Raw genomic sequence first — 15,198 nt, forward strand, 5'->3', positions numbered from 1 at the left:
CGCATGCGAGGGATGAAATACGGTGAGCGTGAGGAGGGAAGCCCCTTTGAGGCCCCACCAGATGGCGCTCACATATCAGCGGCTCTAGAGTTACTGTATATGCTACCAAAGGTCGCATATAGCTACCTTTGGTAGCATATACAGTAACTCTAAGCGGCTCGAGCCGAGTGGGATGTTGAGTTATTAGAGATACTAATAGCCATTAGTAATAGTCGAGACTACTAATAGTCTACTAATAGTTGAGACTAATAGCTATTAGTGGTCTTACTGTGCGCGTTTTGGTAGGAAAGTGAGAGCGTGGGCACGTGGTTGAGCGCGTGCATGAACGTGTCATATTTTGGGTCTCCGCAGCATTGATTGCTTTTGAAACAGTGGTGAAAGTTGCTTTGCGACAATTTGGGGATTTGAATCCTGTGCGTATCGGTTTTTGCTAAAAGGCACGTGCTCTGCATTATTATATTATTATAGTATTTGCATCAGAAAAAGCCGTGCAATACATGGCAAGAAAGCCGAGAAAGCAGACAGTGCGCGGGGGGTCCTCAAGGCAGATGAGAGCACGGATGAGAATGGAGAGGGAATCGAGTCAACCGGCACCCACTGTGATGTCGATACTAGGCTGCAGAAAATGGAGGCCTTCCAGGAAGAGCTTGTCAAACAGGTAGAACAGCTCAAAAATGAGCTAAAGAGGGAGCGTGATGCACGGAAGGTGGTTGAAAAAAGACTTGAAGCAGCCGAGGAAAAGCTGAACAGGGCCGCCATTGTGAACGAGAATGTGCGTGACAATGGAACGCAGTCGCCCGACGTGACAGGAGAGGGAGTGCTAGCAAAGTACATGGAATGCGTGCAACGTGGTGAAGGGTTAGCTGGAAAGAGCGGCACCTACCTTGAGGCTGCCACGCGGAAAAAGCAGGGGCACAGGTGACAATGCCCCTTGCCGAGTTCGAATCACGCGGAAAAGGACAAAGGGAAGTAGGGAGAGATAGGAGAGTAAAAGGGTGATTATCGCCGGCGACTGAAACCTGGCTGGGTTCTCAGAAGCAATTGTGGAGAGGGTGAAAGGCGATAAAAGAGTGGCGGTAGGGACATTTCCAGGGCGGACACTGGGTTCTGTCATGTAGCAAGCAAAAGAAAAGCTCGCGGAATATGCCCACGTGCGCAACCTTGTCATAGTAGCAGGTGGGCTAAATGACGTCCAAAACAGGAAAGGGACAGGACTAGGCCAACGCTTGGCGAAGGGGGTGGATGACTTGCGCGAGCTATCCACTCAGGTGCAGATCGTGGTGTGCACGGCGATGGAGGTGCCTGTACGTGACAGTCACGTACAAAGAGCCGTAGTGGCTGCAAATGAGGCGATATGGAAAGTGAGCCGAGAGAAAGGCTTCGAAGTTGTCGAAGTAAACAGGGAAGTGAGAAGGTGTGGATGTTTTAAACGAGACGGGATCCACTTCAATTACAGGCTGGCACGAGAAGGGGGCTGGCGACTTGGTGGTCGCGCTGTTGCTTTTTTAGGGGGCCCACGGGCCCTCAGGAGGCAAGAGTAGGTAGTAATGAAAGAAGGTCCCCTGGGGGAACCTTAGAAGAGCATCGCCGTCGATAACAGAAAAAGGAGGAAAGCAAGAAAGAGAGCTCGCCATGCAATAGGCTACATAAACATACAGGGCGGCAGAAGAAAGGAAAAGTGGGAAGAGATTGAGGAGCAGATACATAGAGAACAAATAGGAGTGTATGCGGTGACAGAAACGCACCTTAGAGACTCAGAAGAGCAACCAGTGATAGAGAATTATGTTTGGGAAGGGTGCAACAAAACTAAGTAGTAAAGAAAGGGAGGGGGAGTCGGAATGCTTATCCATCAGGAAGCCAAATGGAAAAGAGTAAATTCAAAATGTCGAGCATCTTTGGTTATCAGGTACAATGAGTGGGAAAAAAACTTGGCTGGGCGTTACGTATTTGTGGACCGGAAATAATTGCACAGAGAAGAATAAAGAGTTTGTGGAATTCATAAGCGCTGATATTAATGGTTTCTGGAATGGTGCTGAAATTATCCTACTAGGTGACATGAATGCCCACATACAGGATTTAGATGGCTATACTGACAACAACGGGAAGTCAGTGCTGGACCTTTGTGAGCAACATAACCTCGTTATCGTAAATGCAGGGCCTAAGCGTGAAGGGCAGATCATGTGGGAAGTGGTAAACCGGAAATCAACCATTGATTACTGTCTGGTGACAGAAGGAATTCATGATAAGTTGAGAGAAATGGTCATTGATGATAGATAGATAGATTATGGGGTTTTACGTGCCAAAACCACTTTCTGATTATGAGGCACGCCGTAGTGGAGGACTCCGGAAATTTCGACCACCTGGGGTTCTTTAACGTGCACCTAAATCTAAGTACACGGGTGTTTTCGCATTTCGCCCCCATCGAAATGCGGCCGCCGTGGCCGGGATTCGATCCCGCGACCTCGTGCTCAGCAGCCTAACACCATAGCCACTGAGCAACCGCGGCGGGTTGGTCATTGATGAGGAAGGGTATAGCAGCATAGGGAGTGACCATAAACGCATCATTTTAAAAATGCGATATGTAGTTGGGAAAGAGAGCAAGCAGCGCAAAATGGCCAGTCCAAATTTGAAGGCTGAACAAATAGCAAATATAGTCACTAGAGTCGAGGAAGAAATTGGCAAATGGCCAAGTAAAGAGTGGGAATATGGTGAGCTTCTAAGTGTAATAACGAGAGAATTACGGAAAGAGAAACAACATGTTCGTTGGAAAGGAAAAAAAAAAAGAAACCGAAAAGCTGGTGGAACAGGGAGATGCGAGAAGCGATCGCCGAACGACAGAAAGCATCCCAAGAGCACAGGCAGGCAAAGAAGGCGCAGTTGCCGCAGAATGAAGTCGCCAGTAAATGGGAAATAAACCGAGAGAAAAAGTCTATGGTTCAAATACTGGTGCAAGCAAAGATAAAAGGTGAAAATGAACGATGGTTGTCAGAAATACGTGAGAAGAAGAAGGCCGCACCCAGAATATTTTGGAACTACATAAAATTATTAGGCAGGAAGTCAACAACAATACAAGAACATATCCTAGACGAAGATGAAAACAGACTGGAAGGAGAAGCGGCAATAAATTACATCAGAAAAATAACAGCCGAATCTTTCCAAGGCAATGCCGAGGTTGTATTTGAAGAAAAAAAAGAGCATGAAAGAGACTCAAGTGGAAAAGGAGCTGGTGCTGACAAATTTCAACTGGAAGAAAGCCGAAGGGAAAATTCCTAAGCGCACAGCCACAGGCCTAGACGAGGTTACCTTTAGGCTGATTGATGAACTAGGACCAAAAAGTAAGGAAGCTCTGGTGAAAGCAGTGTAAAAAGAAATGGTGCGAAATGGTAAGAAATGGTACATGCAGTACGTCGGAGAGGGATAACCCGGTCAATCCACTGCTTTCGCTTGGACAAAGAGAGGGGCAAAGCGCCGAGAAGAGGGTACCAAGTAGCGCATCTGCAGGCCCGGATGGTATTCCAATTATGTTAATAAAGAAATTGGGCCCGAAATCTAAGAAAGCATTAAGGGAGGTGGAGAGCAAAATGCTAATGGATGGTAAAGTACCTAACGAATAGAGGCTAAGTAGGATGATAATGATATATAAGGGGAAGGGGGACAAAGCTGACATAACTACCGGCCTATAACAGTGACGTCAGTGGTTTACAGGGTGGTAATGAAGATTATAAAGGACAGACTGCAGACATGGGTAGAGAACGAGGGGGTGCTTGGAGAGCTACAAAATGGGTTCCGGAAGCATAGGAGGCTGGAAGGCAATCTGTTCTCACTGACACAGTGCATTGAAATAGCTGAAAAGGAACACAGACCCCTGTGGCTGGCTTTTTTTGGATATCAAGGGAGCCTATGACAGTGTACTTCAAGAGGGCTTGTGGGGCATTCTGGAAACTTTAGGAGTTCAAGATGGAGCAACGAATTCCTTAAAAGATATCTATAGATGTAACCGGGTGATTATACAATGGGAAAAGCAGGTTTCGGAGCCTGTAATGATTCGGCGGGGGCTTAGGCAGGGGTGTCCATTGTCACCTCTGATGTTTATGCTGTACCTACAAGGTTTAGAGTCCAACATACAGCAAAGCGGACTCGGCTTCAACCTATCATTTTTTCAAACAAGGAAAATTGATTGAATAGTCCTTACCAGGATTGATGTATGTGGATGATATTGTATTAATGGCTAACAATACAGAAGGTCTGTAGGGATTGATGGCTTGAAGTTTAGCAAAGAAAAATCAGCAGTCATGATTTTTAATGATAACATTTGCGCCGAGCATAATATATAGGAGGCCACGCTTGAGATGGTCGATAAGTACATCTTGGGGTGTGGATAAATAATGGAATTGAGTATCTGACAGAGTACGAAAAATTTGTAACGACTAAAGGTAACAGAAGTGCAGCGATTATGAAGAGTAGGGCACTGTGGAACTACAATAGGTACGAGGTAGTACGAGGGATATGGAAGGGGTAATGGTTCTGGGCCTGACTTTTGCCAGTACAGTTCTATGTATGAGAGCAGAGACCCGGGCACAGTTGGAAACTAGGCAACGTGGTGTGGGTAGGCTCGCTCTGGGAGCACATGGCAAGATATCAAATCTTAGGGTGCAGGGGGATCTGGGATGGTCTTTCGAGGGCAGAGGCTAGTAGCAAGGTAGCATTTGAGGAGCGATTTAGAAAAAAGAGGGAAATGCGGTGGGCTAGGATCGTTTTCAGTTAATTATACACGAGGAATGTTAACACAAGGTGGAGGAAGCGAACCAGAAAATTGTCAAGCAAATACTTGGGCAGCAGTGGAGGGACAGGTAAAGAATTATCCGTCAAGAAAACGGTTAACGAGACAGAGAGGGGTATGTGGAAAACAGAGATGCAAACCAAATCAGCATTAGAGACATACAGGACGTTTAAGCAAGAAATGGCCAAAGAAAATATTTACGATAATTCTAAGGGACGCTCATTGTTGTTTGAGGCCAGACAGGTGGACTGCGGATTAAAACGTACCGAGCGAGATACCAGGAGATAGACTTGTGGTGCGAGGCGTGTGCAGAGGAGGAGGAAACGGCTGAACACCTGATACTTGCTTGTAAACAACTTCGCCCTGCAGTTGAATGTAACGGGGAACTATTCAAAGCTTTGGGTTTTAAAGACAGTGAAAGTAAAATAGACTTTGAACAGGCAGAAATAACTAAACGGAAGCTCTCTGATTGGTGGATAATATCAACGCAAAAGTAAAGGAGTAAATACATAGGTATGCATGCGTATAGTACCAGTAAGAGCAGCATTCCGGGCAAGATGGTGGCGTGTCGTCCTCTCTTACGTCCGTGCCGTTTTTTTTGTTGCGCACTATTATTTGAGTAATATAGTACCATTGAAGGTGGCGCTGTTAGATATAGAGCTGTTTCCTGCGCCTACTTCGAGTTCCCCCGGACCACATCGAATCGCAGCACATTCCAGAGGAGCGCTCGAGCCAACAAGTCCACGTGCCAACAAGTTCGTACGCCGCCGGTGGAGCCGTGCCGCCGGGAGGAGAAGGAGCCCTCGGACAATGGAGCCCAATCGTCCCCCTTCTTCGCCTTTGAAGAAGGCATTTGCTACCACAGCGGGGCCGTACCGACGGGAGTAGGTGAGCCCTCGGACAATGGGGCCCCTTCTCCGCCTTTGAAGAGCGCATTGCAAGTCAGAAGGCAAGACCGCAGGGAGCCGCCTGGTGTGGCACCGCGGCACGGGCGCCAACCATTGGCCGAAAATGGCGTCATCTGAGCAGACTCTCTCATTGGCCGAACATGACGCGACTTCCAGTCCTCGAAGGGTTTAAAAGAAGCATTCCAGAGAGACCAGAGCATTCCCTGATTCACCTCTCTCGAACTTCTTGCCGCGGGCCGCAGCGTCCGAGTTGCTGCCGGCCCGTATTGACTGTACGACTGTTACTTGACTCTCACCTCTCTGTATATAATGTAAAATAAATACTCCCAAGTTTTGTTTTCATCCCGAAGTCCGTCCTTCAACCCCTACAACTGGTTGGCAGCGGTGAGATCACCTCCGAATGCAACAGCTGGTGGCAGCGCTACGGATCAACCTTCGTCGAGAGAGATCCTAAGGAACCGGGAAGAGCGAAGAAGAGAGAGCCTTCGTCGAAAGAGGTCCGAAGAAACCTGGAGTGCCGAAGAAGAGCGAGCCTTCGACCCAGGGAGTCCGGAGAAACCGGGAACAGCGGACAAATGAACCGGATGGCAGGGTGCTGCAACCGTAAGTGAGCGCGTGGTTTTTTCCTTTTGATTCGCCAGACTCAAATGTTGTGTGTTCATTTTGATAGTTCTGGGAATCGGGAGTTTGTTGCATTGTGTGTTTGCACAAATGAATTAAGGAAAACAGTTCTAACCACCAGTCGGGGCAGCTGCCATGGATCTTAGAAGGTTGACGAGGTTAGACTTGTTGGTGTGCGACGATTTGGGAGTTGAGGCGGACGAACGGATGAAAATGCCAGCTATCATAAAGGCGATAAACGATAGTGGCAATGATGACAAAAGCATTGAGCTCGCTTGGGAGGTGATACAGGAGCCACGGGAGCGTGAGCGTCGTGAACGTGTGCGTAAGCGTCGTGAACGTGAGAGTGAGCGTAAGCGTGAAGAACGCGAGAATGAACGGAAGCATGAGCTTCAAGAACTTACTCTTAAGTGTGAGCGTCACGAACGTGAGAATGAACGCGAACGTGAGTATCAGGAACGTAAGCGTGAGCGTGAGCAAAAGTATGAGAGAGAGAAGGCAGCACTGATCAAAGAGATACAGTATTGTGATCAGTTAATGGCACAGAGACAACGGCTGTCTGAGAATTCTGTAGGTAGTACAGAGGGAAAGAATGAAGCAGCATCGAGCGGATTTTCGCCAAAAGCCGACGAGAAGAGTAGTGCCTGTGAGATTGGCTGCAGATTCATAAGTGAAGGGAAAAGGCTAGCTGCTAATGATGCCTTGGTGGCAACAGAGGCCGTTAAAGGCCGCAAGGAGAGCGACGAGGTGCTGTGCCAACAGATGACTGTAGAGACAGCTAGGCCAGCTGCGAACAAATTGGCACAGTTACCGCGCGTGTGCGTCGCTGGGAATGTTAGCGAGGTTGCTAGCGAAGAAAATGGTACTGCTGACCCGACAGACGTGAGCACCCATGTAGAGCCAGATCTGCGTGCAGAACTGAAGTGCAAACTGGACGATGCAGTTGAGAGTAGTTCTCGGGATGGCGAGCTCCGTAGTTCACGAGAGAACAACTGCATTGTTCAAGGATCGGTGCGGCTCTCCGCCAGTCTAGATAGCCTAGATAGGGATAATTCAGTTGTTAATCATTCGGACTGTGCGCGTGAGACAGCGATCGATACCGACGGGCTGTGTGCCGATGCACAGCGTGAGCTGGGCAGTGCAGTAGAGGGCAGTTCGCAAGAGTGCGAGTTGCTTAACTCGAGTAAAGCCTGCTGCATTGTTCCAGAGTTGGTTGGGCTGTCCGCCAGTCGAGGCAAAGTGAGAGTAGATTTAAATGTAAATCACTCAGACTGTGCGGGTAAGAGACCGATCCGGGCCGACGAAATGTGTACCGGCCAGCACGAGGCACGAGAAGGCGACAGGAAAGCGAGTGCAAGGAGAAAGCGCCGTAAAAAGAAGCGCGGTAAAGACCGAAAGACGGTAACTAATGTAGCGCCGCCAAAGATGGCGAGAAACCCAAAAGGGCAGGGCGCAAGGAAAAAGGCGGTCGTCACGGACGATGTTGACGCACCCAAAATGTTCGAGCCACAGGTCAAAGGGGGACCGCGAAGCATGTTCTGCACGGACGCGGACAAAGGGCACGGGGCAGTTAAACTCCTCGTCGTTCCGTAGTTCTTTTCAAAGCTCAGCGTGCAGTTCGAAGAAGCGCAAGGTGGCAGGACGAGACCAGGTGGGGAGTAGCGACGCGGTCAATCGAGTTTGTGAGGATAGCGGGGCGCCAGGACGCAAATTGGCAGGGGACCGTAACGTCTTGGGGGAGCTGATAGTGAGTCAGCCCTTTTGTTGTTCCTCGGCAGCCAGAGTAGCTTTCAAACCGCGGCCACCTCGGGTGCGGCTCAAAATTATGAGTCAGTTGAAAATGCTTGGAACGGGATGCCAGGAGAGCTTCCGTAGAAGTAAAGCATGTTGTTTTTTGTTTTTTATTTTGAGCATGGGAAAGTTTTCGCGAATTGAGACTAGGATTTCTTTCAATGTGTAAGGTTTGAGCTTTCTTTGTGTTTTCGTTTGAGAAGCTCTGAGATTTGAAAGATGAGGTTTGTGTAAACATGTAGTCTCGCGAGTGTTAATTAATGAGTAAATAGGCTTTCTTTTTTTCTTGTGTGTGAGTAACCTGAGGGTCAAGGTTATCGGTAAGAGGCCTATCGTAACGCGCGTGTGTTTTAGTTAACCTTCTTTTTTTTATAAGCGTTTTTTTATTTTCTAAGGTTAACCGCGTAGGTTTTCAGTGAGTGCCTGATTTGCACTAAGAAGCGTTCTTAGTTCCATTAGCGCGTGTCCTGTGTGGACGGAAGGAAGCAGATTTATGACTGGGTTGCTCGTGTGTGTTGAGGGCAGCCGTATTCTGATTTCTCTGACAAGTATGCGTGGAACGAGTTATTAAAAGACGCATTATTTTAAGGGTTCTGCGGAGTGTGTAAGTCCCGCAAGTTTAATTGTTCGTTTAAGTCACGTGTCCTGTAGGACTTTCAGGGAAGAAACATGAGTAAGCGTAAATGAAAAGTTTGCCTTCAACGCAAGTACGCGTTCTGTTTAGTGACCACAAGGCTAGTGCGCTTGTGATTACGTACTTGTGAGGTTGACCAGATTGTTCAGTGGCACCAATAAGTGCGATAAGTACGCCACTGCGATAGATTGGAAACATGCTGTTCGTGTAGTTAGGCCACTTAAGTTATGTTCGGCTGTTTTCATTTGTTGTTTGCATCGTCAACGACACTTTGTTTTGCAACAACAATAGTACTCTGGTATTGTCGGCATTCGGAGAGAAATGGATAGCTGTTTGGAAGGGTGGTTGGAACTGTTTTGTCAAAATTGGGGAAATAAAAGATCAGGGATCATTTTGACTCAGTAATAGCCTGGCGAGCTAGGGGTGAAGAGCCTGCGCTTACACGTGGTGCAGCGCTGTGTTGTTTTGTTTGTTTGACGTATGTTCTCCAGGGCCCAGGATCCCGAAGTTCGTCAAACGAGGCTCGACACCAATACCCTGCAGGTTCTTTCAGCGTTCCTCATGGCCAGCGAATTGAGTTCACCGGCCATTCAGAACAACCGGGGCGAGGACGAGCTGTTAGATATGGAGCTGTTTCCTGCGCCTACTTCGAGTTCCCCCGGACCACATCGAATCGCAGCACATTCCAGAGGAGCGCTCGAGCCAACAAGTCCACGTGCCAACAAGTTCGTCCGCCGCCGGTGGAGCCGTGCCGCCGGGAGGAGAAGGAGCCCTCGGACAATGGAGCCCAATCGTCCCCCTTCTTCGCCTTTGAAGAAGGCATTGGCTACCACAGCGGGGCCGTACCGCCGGGAGTAGGTGAGCCCTCGGACAATGGGGCCCCTTCTCCGCCTTTGAAGAGCGCATTGCAAGTCAGAAGGCAAGACCGCAGGGAGCCGCCTGGTGTGGCACCGCGGCACGGGCGCCAACCATTGGCCGAAAATGGCGTCATCTGAGCAGACTCTCTCATTGGCCGAACATGACGCGACTTCCAGTCCTCGAAGGGTTTAAAAGAAGCATTCCAGAGAGACCAGAGCATTCCCTGATTCACCTCTCTCGAACTTCTTGCCGCGGGCCGCAGCGTCCGAGTTGCTGCCGGCCCGTAATGACTGTACGACTGTTACTTGACTCTCACCTCTCTGTATATAATGTAAAATAAACCCTCCCAAGTTTGTTTTTCATCCCGAAGTCCGTCCCCAACCCCTACAGCCCGCGCCGCCGCCGCCCGATTCAAAGGGTTGAGCCCCATCCATCCGTCCGTCCATCCATCCATCCATCCATCCATCCATCCATCCATCCATCCATCCATCCATCCATCCATCCATCCATCCATCCATCCATCCATCCATCCATCCATCCATCCATCCATCCATCCATCCATCCATCCATCCATCGGCTGTATACGACAACGTGAACAGGGAACCCCTGTGGAACATACTAAAAGATGAAGTTATCGGTCATGAGGTAATTGATTTTCTACAGGAAATATACCGAGAAAATAATGTTGGAATAACATGGGAAGGAATTAAGAGTACGACAACTGTCTAGGTACACAAAGGATTAAGGCAAGGTTGTCCTCTATCACCGCTGCGGTTCATGCTTTATATGATAAGTATGAAAAAAAGGCTATAAGGAAACAATCTAGGGTACAATCTGTCGTACAGATTAGGCGGAAAGGTTGTTGAGCAACGACTACCGGGTTTAATGTATGCGGTGTAGGGGTTCAAGGACGGACTTCGGGATGAAAACCAAAAACTTGGGAGTATTTATTCTACATTATATACAGAGAAGTGAGAGACAAGTAACGGTCGTACAGTCATTACGGGCCGGCAGCAACTCGGACGCTGCGGCCCGCGGCAAGAAATTCGAGAGAGGTGAATCAGGGAATCAGGGAATCAGGGAATATGCTCTGGTCTCTCTGGAACGCTTCTTATAAACCCTTCGAGCACTGGAAGTCGCGTCATGTTCGACCAATGGGAGAGTCCGCTCAGATGACGCCACTTTCAGCCAATGGTAGGCGCCTGTGCGATGGTGTCATACCCGGCGAAGAGAGTCGCCGCTTGGGCCCCCTTGCTTGATCACTTGATCCCCCTGCGCTCTTGCCTCGCAGAATTGCAATCCACTTCTTCTAAGGTGGAGAAGGAGGGGGGGCGCTCATGCTCCATTGCACAAGGGCCCACCTGCTCCCGGTGGCTCGGCTCCGCAGTGGTGGCAAATGCCTTCTTCAAAGGCGAAGGGGGACGATTGGGCTCTATTGTCCGAGGACCCCTTCTAATCCCGGCGGCGTACGACCTTGTTGGCTGCAAACTTGTTTGCACTTGTCTTGCGGCCTTCAACTTGTTTGCCTGGGCGCTCCTCTGGAATGTGCTTTCCTGCTTCTGCATTCCTCAATTAGCTGTGCTGCGATTCGATGTGGTTTGGGGAACTCGAAGTAGCCTCAGGAAACGGCGCCATATCTAACAGCGGACGATATTGTACTTTTAGCAGATAGCCAGGAAGATTTGGAAACTCTGGTTAATTACTGTGGAGACGAAGTAGACAGTTTAGGTTTCAGTTTTAGTGCAGCTAAGTCCGGTGGGATGTTTTTCAACGATACAACTGATCAGGAGCTTACAATACAAGGCCATGAAATACCCCGAGTGGCCGAATACAAATATCTTGGGGTATGGATAAACAAAGGGCAGATGTACACGGAAAAGCACGGTCTAGCTCTCATAGCAAAAGGACGAAGAGATGCCGGGATAATGAAACATAGGGCATTGTGGGGGTACAACAGGTATGAGGTACTGAGAGGTATATGGAAGGGAGTAATGGTACAGGGGCTTACTTTCGGGAATGCGGTCCTGTGCTTAAGGGCAGAAGTTCAGTCGAGACTAGAAGTAAATCAGAGAGCTGTTGGAAGATCAGCACTAGGTGCCCACGGGAAAACCACAAACGAAGCAGTACAGGGGATATGGGCTGGGCATCGTTCGAAGCACGGGAACCCCAAAGTAAAATCCTATATGAAAAGCGCCTGAGGAAATTGGACGATAGCAGGTGGGCAGCTAAGGTATTTAAATATCTATACAGAAAGAGCGTTGACTCACAATGGCGGAAAAGAACTAGGAATGCTAACCAGTAAGTATGCCAGACACGAGGACAGATAAAGACAGAGCATTAAACGACAGGTTAAAAACGCGGAAGGTAAACATTGGATAAATGCAATGGAAAAGAAGCATAGTGTTGAACTATATCGATACTGGAAACAGCATATCAGGAAGGAAGCGTTTTATGATAACTCAAGAGGCAGTGCCCTACTCTTTGAAGCTAGGTCAGGATGTCTTAGAACGCGGAGCCATAAAAAGAAATTTAACGAAGAAGACACATGTACTGTGTGTGGTAAATCTGTAGAAACAATAGAACACCTCATACTAATATGTGATGGTATCCATCCCGATGTCGATGCGGGCACAGTCACGCTTCCTGAGGCCCTAGGGTTCAGAGATAACCATAGTCATGTAAATATGCGGTGGAAATTAGCAAAAAGCGATTGGAGGATTGGTGGCTCAAAAGCAGAGAGGTGACATAAGTTTAAAAGTGTAGGAAGACGTAAAGAAAATGTCGAATTTTAATAACTTCCAACACAGTTGAACAAAAATAAAAAATGGCCAGGCTTAGCTTGGTTAAGCCAAGAATGCGTTGTATATTGCGCGGCCGCGCAATATGCGGCCGCGCGCGACCGCGCCAGCTGGGGCCCAGATGATGATGATAGCAACCAGCTTTCCCTCCGTGACGTCACGCGCCGGTGCAGCGCCCCTAGCGGGAGGAGCGGGAGTCAGGTGGTGGCTGCGGCCGCGCGAGTTGGGGCCCAGCTTTTAATCCGTGACGTCACGCGCCGGCGCAGCGCCCCTAGCGGGAGGAGCGGGAGGCAGGTGGTGGCTGCGGCCGCGCGAGTTGGGGCCCAGCTTTTCCTCCGGCTGCCGTGACGTCACGTCACGTGGTTGCGCTCAAGGTCAATGGTGGCTGCCCGGCCGTGCCCAAGGGCTGAACTGAGTGATTGCAATATGCAACGCATAAAAGGTAGCATGGTGGCAACTGCCATCACCCCGTTTCAAAGGGGACGCTCCTATACCTTCATATTTATACTTTTTGTGCGCAAACAAACAGGGACGAAGAATAGGGGCAACACAAGGACGAGCGCTTTGGATGGCTGATGCATTTTTCTTTTTGTTTTTCAATCCAGTATGCTTCCACGATTTCCCTAGCGGTTTGATTCCTATGCCTGTACAACATGTCTGTGCTAGTAAGACAAGGGGAGCAACCATGTTCTTGGCAATGCATTGCCAAATGCGTACTAGGGCGACCTTTCAGACTAGACAAGTGCTCCCTTAACCTAGTGTTAATGCATCTCCCAGTCTGACCTACGTACACGTGACCACACGTCATAGGAATCTGGTAAACAACGTTCTTCGCGCAAGCAACAAATTGGTTCTTGCGCGGATGTTTAACAGTGCATTCTTTCTGTACATCATCCTTACTTTCGAACTTCTTTTTAACCTTGGAACACACACTACCTATTTTGTTTTTTTTTGCCGAAAATACCACTTTTACTTCATAAGTACCAGCCACCTATTTAAGTCTGTGTGAAAGGCCGTGCACATACGGAATCACTGAAACATTGGAATCTCCATCCTTCTGCCTTTGATTCTTTGTGCATTGTCCTTTATCCTTGTTAAGTTCTTTCATTAGTCTAGCACACGTCGCCAGCATCACAGCGAGCGGGTACCCAGCCTTTCTCAACCTGTCAACTTGCTCAAAAAATGCAATCCTTACAGTGTGGTGACATGACTTCAACAACTCTGACCGGAAACACGAAATGACTATCCCATTCTTCACAAGCCTGGAATGGTTTGAGGCATAGTTCATTAGCGGTTTTCCAGCTCGGGGTGAGAAAGACCAACACGTGTTCCGGAAGGAATGTTAACTTGACATCAAGAAACTGTAGCTTATTATCTACCGGTACTTCCGAAGTAAATGTTAAGCCCTTTCCCAGAGAATTGAAGGCTTCTACAACCCTATTTCTGAAAGCACCCTTGTCTACAGGACAGCCTAAAATCAAGTAGTCATCGACATATCTGTATACCTTACTTACTACACCTTCTAAATCTTTGGCCAACTCTCTGTCTATGCTTCCCAAAAAAAAAATGCTACTTAGGATGCTACTATGCGCTCGTCCTTGTGTTGCCCCTATTCTTCGTCCCTGTTTGTTTGCGCACAAAAAGTATAAATATGAATATGTTCCAACTAGGCCGACTCGCAGTTATGCCTATACCTTCCTTTCATCCATCCACCCGGCACCGGCCATGCGGGGGAAAGATATAAAAAAGCTTCCCGGTAAAAGTTACGGTTGCATAAGCTGAAGTGGCAACTGTATGGTTCGTCCATACGTAGCGCCGCGCGTCGTGCTTGTATATACGCGGAAGGAGCGTGACAGAGAAGAAAAGTTTCGGACCTCATTGCATCGAATGTGCACAATGCCCTCTGAACCTCCCGGGTCTCGCCACACTAGCCTTTTGATAGCTGTAATTATCTATGACCCCCTGCAAGCACTTGCGTATACTCTTCTACCAACAAGTCCAGAGGGACGCTAAATAAAATAGAAGAGAGAAGGCATTGCCACTCTTCGATCTCAGTTCCCATACAAATACAAGAGGGGGGCGAAGAAACGTGAGAAGTGAGAAACGAAAAAGTGAGAGGTTGAAGAAACGGTGGATAAACTAAAGTTCAAGGTATGGTACGGTGCGTTAATTTCTGGTATTTCTCAAAAATAAAACCATACAAATATGTCTAGCAGACAACTTACGCAGGGCGTGCAGAAGCAGAGCCGCATTAAGGCCGGCCGCATGGCCTCTAGCGCACCGCAGGGTCTAGGCAGCACAACGGAAGAGGTCGCACGTCAAATCAACACTGTGCCCGCCACGATAGCTTTGCAGCTATCGGGTTGCTGAAGGTCGCGGATTTGACAGAGACAGCCGTATTTCGACGGGGGCAAAATTAAAACGCTCGAGCACTTTCATTTAGGGACACGTTAAAGAATACTACGGTGCCAAAATTAATCCGGAGTGTACACGTGCCACTACGGCCTGCCTCATAATATTGTGGTTTTGGCACATATAGCCCCATAATCCAATTCAAGTTTAATGCTCCTGCCACGATATGCGATTTGCCATGTGAGGCAATGACAATGTTCAACCCTATCGGAGGTTATGAAGTATGGCGCACATCAACGCCTCAAGCAAACACTTCTCCCTTTGTGTTTTGTGTACGATGCAGACAAACAGCAGTGGTGCACGCAAGGTAACGTTTAACATGAACTCACCGCTCTTGCGTTGGGCTAAATTAACATTGAAGAAATTAAACATTCGCCATCAAAATCACCACTAATT

Source organism: Dermacentor albipictus, chromosome 1 (assembly GCF_038994185.2).
Source record: "Dermacentor albipictus isolate Rhodes 1998 colony chromosome 1, USDA_Dalb.pri_finalv2, whole genome shotgun sequence".
NCBI lineage: Eukaryota > Metazoa > Arthropoda > Arachnida > Ixodida > Ixodidae > Dermacentor > Dermacentor albipictus.